The sequence below is a fragment of the Hippopotamus amphibius genome, chromosome 3, assembly GCF_030028045.1.
Source record: "Hippopotamus amphibius kiboko isolate mHipAmp2 chromosome 3, mHipAmp2.hap2, whole genome shotgun sequence".
Classification (NCBI taxonomy): Eukaryota; Metazoa; Chordata; class Mammalia; order Artiodactyla; family Hippopotamidae; genus Hippopotamus; species Hippopotamus amphibius.
The window spans coordinates 169,002-190,093 of record NC_080188.1 but is presented as its reverse complement, the minus strand read 5'-3'; the positions used below and the strand labels follow the sequence as shown (position 1 = coordinate 190,093).

The 21,092-nt window shown below is 44.6% G+C and overlaps 1 pseudogene; it reads left to right on the top strand.

Annotated features, from left to right (window-relative positions):
- The first annotated feature begins 16,356 nt into the window (after window positions 1–16,356).
- Window positions 16,357–18,302, top strand: LOC130848022 (arrestin domain-containing protein 4-like; annotated as a pseudogene).
- Window positions 18,303–21,092: the final 2,790 nt, after the last annotated feature.

Below are 21,092 nucleotides of genomic sequence, written 5' to 3'. Positions count from 1 at the left end.
CCCAAAAGGGAGGCAATATCTGTATGTGTATGGCTGGTTCATTTTATTGTGTAATGGAGACTAACACAACATTGTAAAGCAACTGTACTCCAATAACAATTAATAAAAAAAAAAAGCTCTTAAGCCTTCAATGGCTCAGTGGTGTCTCAATTCCACAGTAGGTGAGTCTCTTTATTTTCCATTTTTTAAAAATTAAAGTATAATTGACACAATATTATGTTAGTTTCAGTAGATATCATAGTGATTCGATATCTTTATACCTTACAAAATGATCAACATGAGAAGTCTGGTTACCATCTGCCACCATACAAGGATATTACCTAATTATTTACTATATTTCACATACTGTATGCTACATCTCCATGACTCATGTATTTTATGACTGGAAGTTTGTACCTCTTAATCTCCCTCACCTATTTCACTCATCCCCCCAGCTCTCGTCTCTGGCATCTTTTCATGTGTCTGTTGGCTGTCAGTATGTCTTCTTTGGAAAATGTCTGCTCAGGTCCTCTGCCCATTTTTCAATCAGGTTGTTGTTTTCTTTTGATGTTGAGTTGTATGAATTCTTTATATATTTTAGATATTAACCCCTTATTGGAAATATCTTTTGCAAATATCTTCTCCCATTCAGTAGGCAACCTTTTCATTTTGTTGATGGTTTCCTTTGTTTTGCAAAAGCTTTTTAGTTTGATAAAGTCCCATTTGTTTATTTTTGCTTTTGTTTCCCTTTCCTGAAAAGACATCTCCAGAAAAAATAGTGCTAAGACTTATTTAAAAGAGAAAACTGCCTATGTTTTCTTCTAGGATTTTTATGGTTTCAGGCCTTATATTTAAGTCTTTAATACATTTTGAGTTTATTTTTGTATATGGTGTGAGAAAGTAGTAGTTTCATTCTTTTGCATGTAGCTATCCAGTTTTCTCAACATTATTTACTGAAGAGGATCTTCCCATTGTATATTTTGAATCTTTTTTTTGCAGGTTAATTGACCATATAACTATGAATTTATTCCTGGGTTCTCTATTCTGTTCCAATGATCTATGTGCCTTTTTTTTGTGCCAGTAGCATACAGTTTTGATGACTGCAGCTTCTTAGTATAGTTTGAAATCAGGGCACGTGCTACCTCCAGTTTTGTTCTTCTTTCTCAAGATTGCATTGGCTATTCGGGATCTTTTGTGTTTCCATACAAATTTGAGAATTTGTTCTAGTTTTGTGAAAAATGCCATTGATATTTTGATAAGGGTTGCATTGAACCTGTAGCTTGTCTTGGGGAGTATAGTCATTTTAACAATATTAGTTCTTCCAATCCATGAGCATGTATATCTTTCCATTCGTTTGTATCATCTTCAATTTCTTTTATCAGTCTCTTATAGTTTTCCAAGCACAGGTCTTTTATCCCTTTGGTTACATTTATTTCTAGGCATTTTGTTCTTCTTGATGCAATTGTAAATGGGATTGTTTTTATTAATTTCTCTTCCTGGTAACTTGTCATTAGTGTATAGAAATGCAAGAGATATATTATTTTTGTATCCTGAGAACTTACTGAATTTATCAGTTTTAATAGTTTTTGTGTGTGACATCTTTAGGACTTTCTATATATATGTAGTATCATGTCATCTGCAAACAGTGACAGTTTTACTTCTTCCTTCCAATTTGGATGACATATCTTGTTCTTGCCTGATTGCCGTGGCTAGGACTTTCAATACTATGTTGAATAAAAGTGGCAAAAGTGGGTATCCTTGTCTTGTTTCTGATTTTACAAGAGATACTTTCAGCTTTTCACCCTCAAGTATGATGTTAACTGTAGGTTTGTCATATATGATTTTTATTAGGTTGAGTTAAATTTTCTCTAATCTCACTTTTTTGAGAGTTTTTTTTAAATCATAAATGGATGTTGAATTTTGTCAAAAGCTTTTTCTACATAATGAGATGATCATATGAATTTTATTCTTCAATTTGTTAATGTGGAGTATCACATTAATTGATTTGCAGATATTAAGCCATCCTGGCATCTCTGGGATAAATCCCACTTGATCATGATGTATGATCCTTTTAATGTGTTGTTGAGTTTGGTTTGCTAATATTCTGTTGAGGATTTTTGCATCTATGTTTATCAGAGATATTGGCTTGTAATTTCCTTTTCTTATAGTGTCTTTGGTTTTGGTATCAGAGTGATGCTGGCCTCATAGAATGTATTCAGAGCATTTCTTCCTCTTCATTATTTGGAACAGTTTGAGAAGAATAGATGTTAACTCCTCTTTAAATGTTAGGCAGCATTCACCTCTGAAGCCATCTGGTCCTGGACTTTTGTTTGTAGGAAGTTTTTTTGTTACTGATTCAATTTCATTACTGGTCTGCTCATATTTTTCTTTCTTTAGTCTTGGAAGATTGTACCTTTCTAGGAATTTATCCATTTCTTCTAAGTTGTCCATTTTATTGATGCACAATCACTTGTAGTAATCTCTTATGATCCTTTGTACTTCTGTAGTATTGGTTGTAACTCTCCTCTTTGATGTCTAATTTTATTTATTTGGGCACTCTCTCTTTCCTCAATGAGTCTGGTTGAAAGTTTATCAATTTTGTTTATCTTTTCAAAGAACCAATTCTTAGATTCCTTGCTCTTTTTATTGTTTTTAAGTCTCAATTTCATCCATTTCTGTTCTAATCTTTACTATTTCTTTTCTTCTGCTAAGTTTGGGTTTTACCTGTTCTTTTTTTCTAGTTCCTTTATGTGTAAGTTTAGATTGCTTATTTGAGATTTTTCTTGTTTCCTCAGGGAAGGTTGTGTCACTGTAAACTTCCTTCTTGGATCTGCTTTTGCTGTGTCCCGTAGATTTTGGATCTTTGTGTTTCCATTTTCATTTGTCTCCTTCAGTGACCCATTTGGTTATTGTTTCAGTCTCCATGTGTTTGTGTTTTTCTGCAGTTTTTTTCTTGTAGTTGCTTTTTAGTCTCATACCAATGTGGTTGGAAAAGATGCTGATATGATTTCATTCTTTCTAGTTTCATACCAATGTGGTTGGAAATAATACTTGATATGATTTCAATCTTAAATTTACTGAGATTCATTTTGTGACCTAGCATATGGTCTATCCTGGAGAATGGTCAATGTGTATCTGAAAAGAATGTGTATTTTTTTCCTGCTTTTGGATGGAATATTCTATATAGAGTAAGTCCCCTGCATATGAATGAGTTCCATTCTGAGAGCATGTTTATAAGTCTAATTTCTTTGTAAGCCCAACAAAGTTAGCCTAGTGACCCAACAAACACAATCGGCTATATATTATTATACTGTGATAGGTTTATAATACTTTTTACACAAATAATACATGAAAAACAAACACAAAAAAATAAAGAAAGCATTTTTAATCTTGCAGTACAGTACCTTGAAAAGTACAGTAAACAATACAACAGCTGGCATACAGGGGCTGGCATTGAGTGAACAGGCAAGAAGAGTTACTGACTGGAAGATGGAGGAGAGGTGGGAGATGGTAGAGCTAAAGGATTGTCAATAGTAGGAGACAGAAGGCAAGCTGCAATTCTGCTCACACCCTACCTGACTGGAAATGCAAATGCATGTTCACATCTTTGAAAGTTTGCAACTTGGAGGTTCGTATGTAGGGGACTTACTCTATATCTAGTAAGTCTATCTAGTCTAATATGTCATCTAAAACCAGTGTTTCCTTATTGATTTTCTATTCAGATTATCTGTCCATTGATGTAAGTGGGGTGTTAAAGTCCTTCTTATTGTTGTGTTACTGTCAATTTTTTCCTTTATATCTGTTATATCTGTTATGTATTTAGGTGCTCCTATGTTGGATGCATTTATATTTACAATTGTTATATTGTCTTGTTGGATTTTTATCATTACATAATGTCCTTCTTTGTCTCTTGTTACAGTCTTTGTTTTAAAGTCTATTTTGTCTGATATAAATATTGCTAACCCTACTTTCTTTTTGTTTCTATTTACATGAAAGAGTTTTTTATATCCCTTGCTTTCAGTTTGTGTCTTTAGATCTGAAGTGAGTCTCCTGTAGGCAACACATATGTGGGTCTTGTTTTTTTTTTTTTTCCTTGAATCCATTTAGACACTGTATGTCTTTTGATTGCAGCATTTAGAGTTCATTTACACTTAAAGTAATTATCAATAAGTATGTACTTATTGCCATTTTGTTAGCTGTTTTCTGGTTATTTTCCAATTCTTGCCTCAGCTTTCAGTCCTAATGAGCTTTCTATGCCTCAGACAGCTCTGGTTTTAATTATCTATTGAGCCAGGACTCTCACTTGGGCAACTGGCCTCCCTTCCATGTCCCCTGTCATTCAGCCTTAGCAGGGAATCCAGTCTTGTGGTTTGTTTATAAGGACCAAATCCCAAGTTCTCTGTACTTGAATGTGTGTCCACATGCCTTTTAAAGAACTTCCTTGCATTCTTCTGCCTCCATTATTAAAAGTAAAGAAGATTAATCCTTTTCTCTTATTCTTATATGTATCAGGTCTGAGATCTGCCTTCAGTAACACCAGAACTTTATCTTCTTGGAGAATAATCTTCCTTTGTAATATAAGTGACAGTCCTGAGAAATATTGCAAAGTGCATTTTTTTGTGTGTTTGTTTTTACTGTAAGGGTCTTTAGTGAATAAGAACTCTCATTTCTTTGTTGAACAGTTTGTTCATCTTTGTATACTTCCAGAGACAAACTGTTCTCAGTAGTTGAGTAGTCTCAAATAAACTTTTTTCTCTAATAAAATATTACAGACAAGTGTAGTATTAGAGTTGTCAATGTGTCAACTGTATTCCTTTCACAATTTTTCCTATTGCAAAATTACTTTTTTGAAAAGTAGTTTAATTGCAATTTGGTTTCCACAATTTGGGTTAACTAAATTTAAGTTCTTAACTATTCAGATGCTCTATATTTTCTGTGCATCACCCACTCTAAAGTATCAACTGGGGAACTCAGAACAAACATACACACACACACACACACACACACACACACTTTCAGGAATCCACTGTCCTCTTCTTTTCCCTCCCCCTCAATAAATTCTGATTTGGTTTTTAAAAGCTCAGTAGGCAATTTTGACTATTATCCAGCTTTGGAAACTATTGAGATGATTTCTTATGTATGTATCTATCTTATCCATTATCCTCCTTTAAAAAAAATTTAAGGTACAGTCTTAATTAAATATAGTCATGAAAGTAACCATTTAAGAAAATAGATAAAAAGATCAATGAGTTTAATCTTTATCTACTTTCTTATAGTCTTATGTTTTCCAAGTTTTCTTGCCATATATTATTATAATGATAATAACTTTTCAAAAGACTGAATTTTTTATTTATTAAAAAATTGATCCAGTTACTTATCAGGGTTGCCCTGTTTATGTACTATTTTATACTTAGTGAGTTGTCAGTTAGCCAAGTATTTTAATTTTTATGACTGTCTGTTCCCCAAAGGATTAGAAAGGAAAACTTTCACAACTGTTACTTTACGCATTGCTGGTAAGATGGAAGACCTCTGAAGTTCTAAGAGATTCTATTCTTCAGGGTTCTGCAGCACCCCCTGGAGGAATGATGCATATTATGTTATATAAAACATTAAAAGGGTTTTCCTTCTTTGACTGGAATTTGAAATTGTAATCTAGCATATTAGAATCTGTGTTGGAAGAACCATTTGAGGCCCGTTGTCCAACGGGCAGTAACACCCCAAGGGCACAATTTATTTATTGCAGTGGATTGCTTCCCTCTAGTGGTAAAAGGTGGTCATACCACTATAATTTTAGTGTTAAGGTTTTTAGTCTCACATAGTCTATAAATTGTTTTACACCAAGGATTGCTTTGATTATGATTATTACAATCTATGCTTTTATGATAATATCACATAATATCTATGCTAAGACCATTTGCTCATAATTTTAACAATCATAGCAACAACATCTAAGAAGTGGTAGCTCGTTCTCTAATTTCTTTCTGACTGTTTCAAATGAAATAACTTATCTCTGATTTATAATAATCCTACTATTAAGAAATCTTACATAAACACATATAATTGTTCTGTCAGCTCCTATCACTAAACAGCATTGTAAGTCAGTATGATTAAGTTTCCAGAAACACAAATTGCCATCATGTGGTTATAGCCTTTGGTGACAAGGAGAACAAAAGAAGGATTGGGACAGTTTACCACCAGATCCAGGATTTGATAAACAAGTCTTGCCTAGAAAACACTTTGTCCTTTTGAGGCAAATTGCTCTTAAGAAACTCAACGAACTCAGTAAGGTTTCTAAGTCATCCTCTGATGTCCCTTTCATTTGAACTCTCAACAGCTCTCCGAGGTAGAAGGGAAGGTATTGTTATCTTTTTTTTTTTTAAATGATTGAGGAAACTGAGGCTCAGAGAGCACATAACAAAAGAGCCTCAGAAGTGGGAGAAGAATAAGAATCATGGTTGTCCCACTCTTTGTGAAATGCTCCAGACTCACTTCCAACGCTGGGCTCTGCGTTTTTATTCGATGTCCCACCCACATGCTCTCAAACGTAAGTCAGCCCAAATGGCTCCTTCTCCAGGGTCTCTGTCACACCGAGTGGCCTCACCCCTGCTAATCTCATCAAACAAGAAGTCTGGTGGGTCTCCTGGCCTTCTCCTCCGGACCCCACTTGTAATGCACAAACCTTGCTGGGTTTCCTGACCCTCCCGCACCTCCTGCGACACTTTTGTGTTACTGTCCTAGGGCTGCCATAGCGCAGTTCCCCAGGCTGGGTGGCTTAGACACCAGAAGTCTATTCCTCACAGTTCTAGAGGCTGGAATTGTAACTGTAGGATTATTATAAATCAGAGACTGAGGTGTCAGCAGGGTTGATTTCTTCTCCTTGGCTTATAGACAGCCGTCCTCTCCCTGTTTCTCCACGTGGTCTTCCCTCCATGCGTGTTTGTGTCCTAATCTCCTCTTCTTAAAGGACATCAGGCATATGGGATTACGAGCCACCCTGACGACCTCATTTTAACTTAACTGTCTCCTTGAAAGACCCATCCCCATGTATGGTCACATCCTGAGGTCCTGAGGGTCAGGACTTCAACATAAGAAATGGGGGGGGAGCGTGCCATCCAGCCCCTAACAGCACTGTTGCAGTTCTCGACTGGCTGTGGGATGCCGCCCGTCAGCCCTGCACGAGGCACCATGTTCCCACCTGGATCCTCTGCCCCAGTTCACTGTCCACAGGGATCAATCCAGTTTACAAGTCTGATCGTGCACGTTCCCCCGCTTCTAATCCTTCAAGCCAGCCCCCGTTCTTTCACAGGACGAGAGAAGACCTCTGCGACCTGGCCCTGCCTTTCTCACCTGCCTCTTTCCTCTCCACACCTCCCGTCTCTCGCTTGATCTGCACTGATGCTCAGATGCTGCGTGAGCAGGCCCTGCGGCGTCACACCTCAATGCCTTGGCGCGTGTGTATGCCTTCACCCTAAGACCTGTTTCTTCACTGCCTGCCTCTTCCTCATTCTTCAAAACGGACAGAAAATGGGGGCTCCTCCTGGTTCCTTCAGGCCGATCAAAGCTCTGGCCCCAGGAGCGACCTGTGGGCGTGGGTGCATCTTGGCGCATCTCGAGGGACCGAGTGGGGGTGGGTCAATGTCATTCACTGCTGGGACCGTTTGCTGAGGAAACGGTGCTTCAGGTCTGCTGCTGGCAGCTCGCTGGCCCACCAAGCTGTCCCCTTTCCCTCCTGGAGGCGACGGCTGCCCTGGACTGGGTGGCTTGCATGAGCTTTGACGCTCCCTCAAGGCCTTACACAGACAGCCCAGTCTCTTCCCATTTGTGACGGGCTACACGCGCATTTCTATTTTATATACACTTTAACTTAGACTCATACCTATGGGCCTGGCACTCATCTGTGGAGATGAGATATTGGTTTATGTTTCCTCCCCAGCCCTTCTCTTTGCCCACTGCAGCCGATCGCGGGCCCCGCACCTCCTGGCTTCAGGGGAGGGTGGTGCCGGTGAGCGGCACAGGAGCGCATCGCGGGCTGCGCGGTCCGGGCTTTCAGGCTGCGACTGGTGCCCCGCGCACCTGATCAGGGGCCGCTCCGAGAAACGGCTCTGCCTTCACATTGTGGCCGGCTCCCACCTCATTGCAGCGGCTCCTTTAACCCCATCCGACCTTTAAAATAATATCACGGAAGCACTTCCACACGAGCAACTTTACCGGGAACGGCACCCCCACTCCGGCATGCGGTTACCACTAATGATTTTACGTACGAACCCCATCACCACCGGCGCGAAGCGGTGTCGGAAACCAACTGTGTCCGTCCCCCAGCCTCATGCTGGGATCGAATGGAAGACTTGTGTTTCATGGTACTGGCGTGAAAACCACCCAGACAATGTCCTATTCATCTTTGTACCCTCAGGACCCAGTGCTGGACCACACCCAGGGCAGCGGTGTCCAAGCAAACATTTCGAAAGAGTTTTTGTTAGAAGCCTTTGGTAAAGGAGGTGAGAGTGGAGGTGAAGGTAGGGATGTAACAAGATTAGCCGGGAGCTGATCTTCACTGAAGATGGGTAATGACACTGCATTATAGCAGTCTCTCTGCTTTTGAATATATTTGAAATTTTCCCTAAAAAAAAAAAAAAAACACCCCCAAACGACCCATTTGTTTATAAATAGGCATGAGAAAGAAAGCTTTTCTCATTTTTTTCTTTTTTGGATGTGTCATAATGGCCTTCAGTTCAGGAACAAGGCGCTGACTTCCACCTCTTCTGGGGAGACGCCAGGTGCGGATGCGGGGCGTCCCTGGGGACAGGGGAGAGCAGGCACCCCGCCCCCAGCAGAGCGCAGGGTAGAGACCTGGGAGACAGAAAGGTCTCCGGGCAGCGTCGAACCATCCGGACGCTGAGATCCTTCCTCTCTCCCAGCCTCAGTTTCTCCTCTGTAAAGTGGGCTTCATAAAGAGAAGGCGACCCCAGTGCGGTAACTGGGCACAGAGGCGGCGGCTGCCCAGTGTGCACACCCTGCATGCTGAGAGAGGTCCCCCTACTCTGGACCTGCAGCTCGCACCCAAACCGCAGCGAGGCACGGGCTGGGAGGGAGAGGAGGAGGAGAAGGAAGAGGAAGAGGAGGAGGGAGAGGGAGAGGAGGAGGAGGAGGGAGAGGAAGAGGAGGAGGGAGAGGCAAGAGGGAAGAGCAGATGCCAGGCTTGAGCCCCCCCGCCTCCAGGGGCATCAGAAGGGGTCACAGCTCCCAAGAGCTACCTCCATCCAGGCCTGGGCCCGTGACGTTGCACCAGGTCCCTGGGCCTCAGCCATGCCTGCCCCCTGCCGCCCAGGCAGCAAAGAAGCCTCCTGAGCCTGTGTCCACTCAGCGCGGCCTCCGACCCCGGTTTCCCCAATCCGTCACAGTGCCTGAGTGAGCCTGGGCTCGCCGCTCCCGGTGCCACCCTGAGGCCCCACCCTATCCTCACACCCCACACCCATCCAGCCTTTCAGACTGCCTGGTCCACCCCCCGTCCGAGGGCCCGGAGAGCCCAGCACCGTGCCAGGTGTGGGTAAAGAGCAGGGCTGCCTCTGCTGGGTTCGGAAGTACCCAGGTGACTCCAGAGCCCCTGCTCTCCGAGTTGTAATGGGACCCACAGAACAGGCGTGGATCCCGCCAGCTGCGGGAGCCTGGGCACACCCTCTGCCTCTCTGAGCATCCCTGCCGCGTCCTGAGGGCGGGCGGGGAGCCCTCCTCTCTGCAGGACCTAACGTGCTGCCTGACGCGTGTCATGAGTGCAGGTGGGTCCCCATCCAGCTCATCTCCAGGCTCCTGCAGAGGTCAGCCCTGTGGGTGCGGAGGCCAGCCCACTGCTGCTCCTGCTGGGAGAAGCTTTGCTGGCAAGTGACAGTCCCACAGCAATGCCAAGTCCAAAGGGACCCGAGGGGGTGTCCAGGGGATGAAGGGTGACTGGACACGCCCCCAGAGGTGTGGTTTTTCTGCTCAGGGTCCCCTGGGCCAGGGGCCTCTGTGCAGCCAGAGCTGCTGATGGGTGTCTTTCCAGCTGGAACAAGAGCAGCGAGTGGGCCAGACTCGCCCCCGGCTGGAGTGCTGGCTTCACCTGACTGGCCCCGTGGCCGTAAGCAAGTCACTTAGGGTCCCAGCTTTTCTCTGTGCGAGGGGGTGATGTGGCCTGGCGGGCAGGCGGGGCAGAGGTGGATGGAGGCGCCTGCCGGGCACGTGTCAGGGGTCCAGCCTTCGTTTCTGCTTCTCCTTCCTTCCTCTCTTCCAGGGGCCCAGGGAGGTGGGTGACCCACAGTACAGGGGGCCAAAAAGTTCGTTTGGGATTTTCTGTTAAGATGTTACAGAAAAACTCAAATGAACCCTTTGGCCAACCCAATAGTTTTGGCCAACCCAATACTTTTGGCCAAGATCAATTTGGGGAAAAATGTGGAGTAGCCTTCCGGGAATGAAAGTAACATATGAAAATATGTGAGTTATTAAAGTATTTTTCTCTGGACCTCAAACCCACTTGTCTGTGCTCTTATATTGTGTTGCTGGAGCTGGGACTCTGCAAGTCACACTTCCCCTTTGCCAACTAGCTCCAAAGCAGGTTCTCTGATAGCAGAAGCTGGATGGTGTCTGCCAGGCTGTAGGAGAAAGAACGAACATGCTTCTTCCTGGCAATTTTCTGAGGATTTCCTGTTGGTTCCCACGAAGCAGCATTTTTACCTCTAGAGGGCTACATAGTTAGCCTTTTCATAGCAACAGCTGAATCCAATTTGCTGTTTTCTCCTAACATATGTAGCTTCATGTTGTCCCCCTGGAAACGCCAGCATCACCTCACCTTCTCATCAAAGACCTGGGTCCCAACTGCACAGTCCCTGTGAGCTCAGAGAAAATGGTGGCAGTCCAGTACTGCCCCTGCCTCCCCAATCTGGGTTTCAGCTCAGCAACCCCTGTCCTTTACACTTCAAAGTTTAATAATCCAGTCTCTTGGTTTTGTTTCTCCAACTGCCTCTGTAGTTGCTCTCTCTGTGATATCTTAGATTTCTCCTCTTTACCCTTTCAGTTACATAAATTGATAGCTTTGTACCTAGTTTCTAATTGTATATTTTATTTTTTAAGCTCTTTATTGGAGTATAATTGCTTTACACTATTGTGCCAGTTTTTGCTGTACAACAAAGTGAATCAGCTGTATGTATACATATATCCCCATATCCCCTCCCTCCCGCGACTCCTTCCCAGCCTCCCTATCCCACCCCTCTAAATCATCAATTCTGTTCAAATAACTGGTGTAGTTTCTGTCACCTGCCTGAATTCCGAATATTATAGGAATAGACAGGTGTGTTTATTTGATATTCCTTTTAAAGAAAATACACAGAAGGAATTGTATTCCCAAAGATATGACATCGTGTTTGTAGTGGATTGAATGGTCACCTCTCAAAAGATATGTCATTGTCCTAATCCCCAGAATTTATGAAATTAAACTTATTTGGGAAAAGAGTCTTTGCAAATATAATTAAATGAAGGATCTTGAGATGAGGAGATTGTCCGGGATTATCTAGGTGGATCTCAAACCCACTGACTAGTGCCCTTTTAGGAGTGAGGCAGTGAGAAGTTCTGTCACAGACAGGGGAGGAGGCAATGGACCACAGTGGCAGAAATGGGAGTAATGCAGCCACAAGTCAAGGGATGCTGACAGCCACCAGAAGCTGCAAGAGACAAAGAAAGATTTCTCCCCTAGAGCTTTCAGAGGGAGTAAGCACTGCTGACGCCTGGGTTTCAGACGTCTGGCATCCAGCACTACGACAAAATAAATTTCTGTTGTTTTAAGGTACAGCAGGTGCAGAGAACGAATATATGCTATGAACTGTGGGGCAGAATTTAAAGTGGTGAAACTCAGCTCTGAATGTAGCGTATAACAGATGCTGCTCAGCGTCCTGCCTCAGTGGATCCGACAGACCTAATTACGGCAGGTGCTTCCAGCTGCATGGCCACGTGGTGCCCAGCATCGGGTATATTGGGTCATAAGGCCAAAGTGGTGTGTTAGCTTTTTCTGCTGCCTTGTCCTCCTTTGGGCATGAGCCCTTTCTTCCTCTGAGCCTCTGAGTCACTGACTAAATGAGTTGCAGCACTATTGTTAAGAGTGTCCTATGCTGTCTTCAAAATTGAAAGAGACCACAAGTGCTGTGCAGCAGAAAAGCTAACATTTCTTTATCTGTAATGATTTTGAGCCTCTCTTCACACACTCTTTAGCCAATTTGTATTATACTATTCTTTTGTGAATAGCCTATTCATATGTTTTGAACATTTTCCTTTGGATTTCCTGCTTTATCATTTTAGTTTGCAGAGGTTATATGTTCTTTGTATACAGATATTAATCACTTGTGAATTTTAGACTTTGAAAATTTCTTTTCTTAGTTGTCATCAATCAGTTTTTCCCATGTGTCCTTCTTGGTATAAAAATACTTCTTGCTGTATACTATCTTTCTCATCCCAGTTTTGAGAGTGTGCTATGTCATCACTTCCAGGGCATACAACAGTGACATATTTTGGCAACTGTTGTCCCATTGTTTAATTCTTCTACGTAATTCTTAAACGGAAGCATGATTCTTACCCAGAAGCTTCTCTAATAATTTCTATATTTTCTTACTCTGGGGTTCTTCTATGCTGAAAGCAATCTGTAACTTGAAACTTGAAACTCAGTATAAATTCGTGATTTTTTTCTAAAAAAATGTGTTTCTTAGATTTATCTACTTGAAAGTACTAGGTGCAATTATCAACAAAATAGTATTGAGCACATTGATTTAAAAATTGTGGTTTTCACATAGCATTTCTCAATAAAAGGAACCAAATTTCCTAGGAGAAAAGGCTGACTGCAGGTCTGGGGCAAGAAGAGTAAAAGCTGCACCTGGGACAGTTCATTGCACCAGAAAACAAGGAAACTGTAAAAGGCTAGGAGGTCATATGCCACCAAAGAAAAAAGAGTGAGATTGCAGGGCTGTCACGGACCAAAGATAACAAAACTTGAATATCAAATAAAATAATGTGTACAATTAATTTAAACACTCACTCTGTTCAGGTTTAGAGGATGCAGGGATGGAGTTAGGCCTGCAAATGTTTATGGAAGAGTAATACCTATGAAAGGAAAGAAGAATGAATGAAAGCTGTCAGACTGCTATGCAGATAGGACAGTTTCTGCCAGGTAACGGGGTAGACTAATTCCAGTAGGAATGTGCTGGTGGTATCATACATCAGGATTCTCTCTGAACTTCAGAGCTTTAGATATTGCAAAGGGAGATGCTGGACACCCAACTATGGGGGCCAAAATATCTCTCTGTTCCTGCCCTGCTATTCTTGTCACCTATTTTGCATCTGTCGGTGATGTGAAGCTCAGCACCTGTAGATGGACCCCATGGCTGGCTTTCACTGTCGTGACCTCTTCCTGGTGCACGCGCAGCACGGATTGTTGTGCCTTCCCTCCTCCTCGGATTTCAGCAGTGCCTGGGTCTGAACACTTCAGAGTTGCCCCTCACCCTCCGTCCCCCCAGGCACAGCTCTTCTGTTCTGAGTATCTTTGTGGAAATCCTCACCTCGGCTGTGAGTGTCCTAAATTGCCCCTGTAAACCTTGCAACTAGCTGAGCTTTCAATCATCTGCCGTCTTTACTGTCTGTTCTGTTGTTTGGTTTTCCTGTTTTGTTTCCTATCATTTATTATTTTACCATGCTCCTCCCCTTCTCCCTGCAGTTAAGCAAACAAGAAAAATCTGGCTTTGAAGGGAAGCATCATGTTTAGAACGTTTCTCTCTGATCATCAGGTCAGCTATGGCAATGTTCATGGACTTCACTGTATTCTCAGGCAGTCTCTTGACGGCCTCTGGCTCTCTCACTAAGAGGGAGGGACTGAAAGCTGCAGCCAGTGCTTCATCTTTGTGTGTGTGGCTCCTATCACAGCACCTGGAGCAGAGAAGGACATGCAAACGTGCTTCCTACGTGTTGTGAATGACTGTAATTTATCACAATAAAATACATGTCGAGCCAAGAACATCAATAATGTAGCCACGGATGCTTTTGTCAACGGGTTGACACAGATGAAGAAGGGTGTATTATAATGCAGTGCACCATGCATACGATATGTTAGGGAAAAGTTCATTTAGAGGGAAAAAGCCTCCCCTGAAAAGCAAGTGTTTAACATTTGTTCTCATTAAATTATAATTCTATGCACGATGGTATTGATAATATTGGTAATAATAATTGAGCCCATTAATTTCTGCCAGGTGAGCCTAAATATTCACTTTTATTGTCGAATGCATTCATGAAAGCTGTCTTGTTAATTTGCCTTGCACCTCAGAGATGACAAAAGGAGGCCTAGAGAGAGGAGACGATCTGCTGAGGGTCACTCACCCAGAGAGGGGTGGACCGGCTCCTCCAGCCCAGCAGTGCAGTTTCTGGAGCTTCTTGCCATGACGCTGGTCCAGACACAGCCTGAAGTTCTTTGAACTGAGCAATTCTCCAGGAGAGGACAAAACTGGGAAAGTCAGAATGTCCCCTTTGAGAATTGGGTCACCACCCTTGGCACTCCTTTACGTCAGGAATCTTCCTCAGGCATGCTACCCCCCCGTCCACCCCCTCACCCCACCCCTGCAAGCATTCCTTTGCTTGGAGATCTGCGTTTCTGTCTCTGTTCCAACACTAGCAGCATGATTTGGGGCCTTCTGCACCCTAGTGTCCCCCCAGACAATTTGCCCTCCTCGGGTGTCCTAGTACTTTTCCTTTTCAACCCTCATGCAGTCTATCAAGAAGAGATTTGACCCTGCATAATCTTATCCACGATGATGGGGCTTTGCATTAAAATTCGCATTCTTCTGATGAGATTATCTCGTAGGGTTAATGTCACCACCCCACCTCCCCTGTCTGATGGGACTGCCAGGAGGCCAGACGAGCCTAAGACCCCGCTCCATTCGGACTGGGGTCCTCCGCACCCTCCGGCCTCCCAGGCGGTCTGCGTCTCCTGGCGTGAGACCCCCGCGATGGCGCAGGCCTCCCCCGCCTGCGCGCGGGGCGCCGGGGCCCCGGGGGCCGCCAGCCCGGACCTCCGCCGGCTCTGCGCGCGGGCCGCTCGCTCTCTGCCGCGCCCTGGGCGAGCTCTGCTGGCGCGGCCCCGGCTTCGCCTGGGAAATGCTTTCCAGTCCCCGCGGGCTTGTGCGCTGGGACCGTTCGCGAAACGGACAGCTTGCCGGAGGCCCGGGCCCCTCGCGGCGGCCCGCGACCCACCCGGCCCCGGAGGCGCCCCCAGGAGAGGCGGCCGCCGCCGCCGCAGCCCCCCACTGCGGGTGGCACCGCTTCCCGGGCCGACGGGCGCAGCCCGGGAACCCAGACGGCGGGGCCCCTGCGGAGCGTCGCTCGGCTCCTGCCCCCGGGGGCCACCGCCGGTCGCAGGCCTGGTGGCAGCGGACCCGACAAGCAGTGGCCCGGAAGACCCCGGGCTGCCTGGAGCCCTGAGATTTGCGCGGAGTCCCTCACTAGATACAGTCCCGTTGGCAGGGATGACATGTGTATTACCCTGCGATGTGAAGATGATTGGTAAAATCAGTGTACAACGTCTTCTGAATTTGTGTAACAAAATGAAAGATACGTGCCATTGTTTTGATTTCTGTACTTTTTATTTGTAAGAATGTGAACCTCCTTTAATAAACTTCAAGAAAACAAATGTATGCGATATGATTGGTATTTTGCTTCCAACAAAACTGTACAACTGAATTTTACCAGTTTGGGATTAAATTCCTTGCTGACATAGGTTAGGAGCTGCCCTGAGTTCCTTGCCAAGTGGGCCTCTGCAGGGGGCAGGGAGCCACCAGGTATCCTGCTTCAGTAAAGTAAGCAGGAGAGAAGAGCCAGACAGGGAGTGCCAGCAGGACACAGTCTGGTGATTAAAACCTCCTCTTGAAAGTGACACTCCATGACATTTGGTATGCTAAGTGACAGCTTTTCCCCTGTGAACTCTACTGCATGTGCCCTGCTGTCTAATGGTTTGTTGCAAATAACTGGGCTGGAGAATGGCAAGGAGAAACCTCTCATCCTTAGTGACCCTTCAGTCAGACTAGCATAGACTTAGAGAAAAAGCTTCCCTCCCTATGGTGGGCAGTGGGCAGGGTGAAGAGTTTCCAGAAGGCTAATGGCAAAGGAACTCTATGTCTTGGTCTCAAGCGAAGTCAGGTTTTAAATCTTGGGGTGTGAGTAGGGTGAGGAAGGAACCAGATTAAGCATGAAGTCTTTCTTGTGGATAATTTTCCCTCTTGTTCTAGTTAAGGAGCTGCACTTTGGACTTTAGTTTCAGGGTCCTTTCAACCCTCCACACTCACGCCACTGCTAGGCTCAGCCGCTCACCATGTGAGCCTCAGGATGCCCCAGTCTCCGGGCTACTTCGGCGTTCAGCAGCGATCAGAGGAGCTCCTTGCTCCTTTCCCAGGATCCTGTGTTAAAAAGGTAAACACATACAAAAGACAGTCAAATGTCCTTATTAGGATGGTTTATTTAATTTGTAATAGAAGGACATATAAGAAAGGAAACATGTAAAATTTCAAGATAAAATATTGAGAAAGAATTTTCATCTTTTAACCTATGGTCTCATCTAAAAACCATGATGAATATAAAACAAACATTCTCAAAATATCTTGAAGACCAAAAGAAAAATATGAATAGTTACGTTATTAAGGAAATCTAGATTCATTCTTCTAAGATTAAAAAAAAAAGATTGTAGTAAGTACATATAGTGTTGACTGTGCTGTCCCTGTTGTATTTCTTTTTATGGTTTTTAGGAACAGAAATGGAATGACTCAAATCGTTTAAGCAGACAAGAATTTATTAGGGGACAAAAAAGAACTTGTGGCGGTTCCACCAGGCACCGCACAGCGGCCGCGGGGGCCCTCGCGGTGCGGCCGGCGCCCTTGACAGCGGCGCGGCTGCGCTCGCCATCCCGGCTCCGGGCCGCTGCTGACCTTGGCGCGGCAGCGTCGCCGGGTAGGGTGGGCGGCGGCCAGGCGGGGTCCGCGGCGGCGGTGGGCTTCCAGGGCCGCGTGAAGAGCCTGGGGCTGGCGTTCGAGAAGGAGCGCAAGGGCAGCGACTGGAGAGGCGAGCCGGTGGCGGCGCCCGTGCCGCTAGAGGCTGCTGAGCCGGGGACCCTGCGCGCGCTGCGCCTGGAGGCCTCGGGCCGCGCCGCCCCGGCCTGGATCCCGCGCGCCAGCGCCGCCGCCCCGGCCGCCTCCCCGGAGGAGGAGTACCTGAACGTGCGCCTGAGCCTGCGCGAGACCCCAGCAGGTGAAGCCGTCCTCATACTGCAGCCTGGAAGACAGGAGTTTCCATTTGGCTTTCAATTTCCATCTGAACCTTCGGGAACCTCATTCACCGGGAAAGAGAGACGTATTCAGTCCTGTGTGAGGACGGATTTGGAACGACCCCAGGCACCTGATCAGAGTGTTTAACCGGGAACCCCAGGTCGTCAGTCACATCGACGTCAACGCACCAGCATTGCGAACCCCTGTACTGAAAACGCAAGAGAAAATGGCTGGCTGTTGCTTTTTCACTTCTGGTCCAGTCCTGCTGAGTGCCAAAATTGAAAGAAAGGGCTACCGTAATCGAGATGCTAATCCAATTTGTGCAGAAATAGAGGATTGTTCCTCTCGTCTGATTGCACCCAAAGCTGTCATTTTCCAGACGCAGGCGTCCCCGGGCAGCAGGAAAGCAAGGACCGTGCGGCTCATGGTGGCCGACGTGCGCAGGAACCACATGGCCTCCGGAAGACCCTCAAGGTCCCGCCCGTGACGCCGTCCATCCTGGACTGCTGCATCATCCAAGTAGACTACTCTTTACCTGTGTATACTCACAGCACTGGTGCTAAAAAACCGATGCTTGAGCTGCCCTTAGTGATTGGCACGGTTCCATACAATGGTTTCGGCAGCGGGAACTCCAGCGTTGCCAGTCAGTTCATTATGGATGTGAGCTGGTTGACACTGACTCTGCCAGGACAGCCCTAAGCACCACCAAACTAAGCAGACGTAGTGTCGGAGAAAGAATTCTCTAGACATGTTCCTCCTCACCCTCAACCCCCTAACGGTGAGGGGAAGTCATGCCCGCCTATGTTTGCCTGCATTCAGGAATTCAGATTTCAGCTTCTGCCTCTTTGTTCAGAGGTTGATCCACATCCTAGTGACTTAGAAGAGACCCAGCCTGGTTCATTCTCTGAACATATTTCAGAAATGACTGTGATCATCATGAAATCAGAAGGTTGCTTCTTTCCCCTGGCGTTTTTGGGGAAGAGAGAGGGAAGATTAGCTACAGAACATCAATGAACATCAAGAGTGAAGGTAATAGCAATTAAAGAATGGGTGAACTTTCCAGTGGGCCGACAGGACTGTTGCACACGTTTGGGATGTAGTCTTATGTCCCCTTTGAACAATGGGAAGAAGATGTGAAAAGTCACAGAAAGTAACGGAAGTCCTGATGGTGACAGAGCAAGTGGAGGGGTGCCTGTGCGGACCCAAGAGAAAGTGCCTGTAAATAGTGGAAACACTATGCCAGCGTATCTTTAAAAAGGTTTCTGGAAGTGGAACAGATGTGTCCTGAGCTTTAAGGCTGTGTGGATGCACTGGGAGGAGACTTGATTTTGGAGAAGGCAGCAGCACCAGATTGTGCACGAGCGGGAAAGGGGCCCGCTCTAAATAGAAGCGAGACCCTCCAGGGTCAGGGTCTTCCTGTTCCACAGGACTGAAGTCCGTAGCAGAATCCTTTCCTGAGGTCAGGGTCTTATGAGGTTCTAAGGACGTAACACCGTTTTCACTCTTTTAATGGTAGTTTCAGAAGTAGTTTGTAAATTGGCTATACAGTATTATGAAACCAAGAATGAGTTCCTGGAAGGCTTGTCCGTTGAAAGGGGAAAGGCGTATTTTATTATGAAAACACATTTTGTTAAAGGTTGCACTTTTTACCCCCTTTAAGTACTGTAGCAGGGCACGTGTTTAATTTTTCTCATGTCTTATTTACCTAGGAGCGTATTAGAAAAAGCAGTTAAAGAAAAAAAAGAAAAGCTTGCATCCTTAGGATGCCTTGATAACCGCGTGGGGTGGGGTGGTGGAGTGCGGGTTCGGGAAGGCCTTTTCTCAGCTACCGCTAGTGGGGTTATCAGAAGAAGGCACTTCTTAAAACTCCAGGCCTGAGACATCGTTGGAGTTTCTGCTCGTTTGCAGTAGCTGTCTCATGTGTCCTGTCCCTAAACCTGAAACGGGACCAAGGGCAAAATCTATAAGGTTAGCATGAGATAAAGTTAATATGTGTATACCAAAGGGTATTTCAAAATAAATGCAAAAATCAAGAAGGCAATATTACCCTTTTTTTTTTTTTTAAAGCCGTAAACTTTATTTCTGTCAAGAGACTTAGGTCTACTGCTGGCAGTCACTGTACTGTACATTGTTATTTCAGTTCTTTAGTAATTCTGTTTAAACTGTGATTTTTTTTTACTGTTTTGGTACAATATTTTATTATCATCTAACCTCAGGATGTTTAGACCAGTACTGTGTTCCTGCTAAAAGTCTGAGCAGTGTTTCAATTGTCCCCCTCTCTCCTCCTAGTCAGGGTCACATGTTCACTTGCTTTTACCTTAATCTCTTGGTTTAGTGAGCCTAGAGCATTTCTGGACACTAAGTAGAAGGGAGGCAGGGATTCCCATGATAGAGATTTTGGACCAGCCCAGTCCTTTGGATTTCTCTGTGTCCTGAGGGTTTGATCTAGAAACCCTGGTGCTTCCCATGTGGAATATTGTACTTCACTCAATCCAACAGTTAACTTTTCTTTCAATCAGTATGTCCAGTTAGAAATAGAAAAGTTCTACAGATGGCCAACAAACACGTGAAAAGATGCTCAACATCACTCATCATCAGAGAAATGCAAGTCAAAGCCACAATGAGGTATCACCTCACACCAGTCAGAATGGCCATCATCACAAAATCTGGAAACCACAAATGTTGGAGAGGGTGTGGAGAAAAGGGAACTCTCCTGCACTGCTGGTGGGAATGTAAGTTGGTACAGCCACTATGGAAAACAATTTGGAGGTTCCTTAAAAAACTACAAATAGAACTACCATATGACCCAGTAATCCCACTACTGGGCATATACCCAAAGAAAACCATAATCCCAAAAGAAACTTGTACCATAATGTTTATTGCAGCACTCTTTACAATAGCCAGGACATGGAAGCAACCGAAATGCCCATCAACAAATGAATGGATACAGAAGATGTGGCATATATATACAATGGAATATTACTCAGCTATAAAAAAGGATGAGATGGAGCTATATGTAATGAGGTGGATAGACCTAGAGTCTGTCATACAGAGTGAAGTAAGTCAGAAAGAGAAAGACAAATATTGTATGCTAACTCACATATACGGAATCTAAAAATGGTACTGATGAACTCAGTGACAAGAACAAGGACACAGATGCAGAGAATGGACTGGAGAACGCGAGGTTTGGGAGGGGGCGGGGGGTGAAGGGGAAGCTGAGACAAAGCGAGAGAGTAGCACAGACATATATATACTACCAACTGTAAAATAGATAGCCGGTGGGAAGTTGTTGCATAACAAAGGGAGTTCAACTCGAGGATGGAAGATGCCTTAGAGGACTGGGACGGGGAGGGTGGGGGGGACTTGAGGGAGGGAGGGAATACGGGGATATGTGTATAAAAACAGATGATTGAACTTGGTGTACCCCCCCAAAAATAATAAATAAATAAAAATTAAAAAAAAAAGAAATAGGAAAGTTCTAAGGTTAAATTTTGTATATAAAAATTAGTTGGACACTTGATCCAGGATTTTTATACAAATATTGGTAATTGTATGCTTTTCACCCTTTCAAGTATTACCTCTCTTCTCTGTAATGGTGTAAGCATCTTAAGCTGTTCTTTCATTGTAAGCGGCTGTTGAAAATCACAGTGCAAGCTCTTTTACAAATAATTGTGGTACTGAAATTGTCACAAATCTTTATTCCCGGCTTTGGTTTTTTGGTGACCTTTTATTTTTCTTTGTTTTTGTGTGATTGTAGCTATGTACTATCTAAACAATTTTATTTTTACTTTAAAAAAGATCATC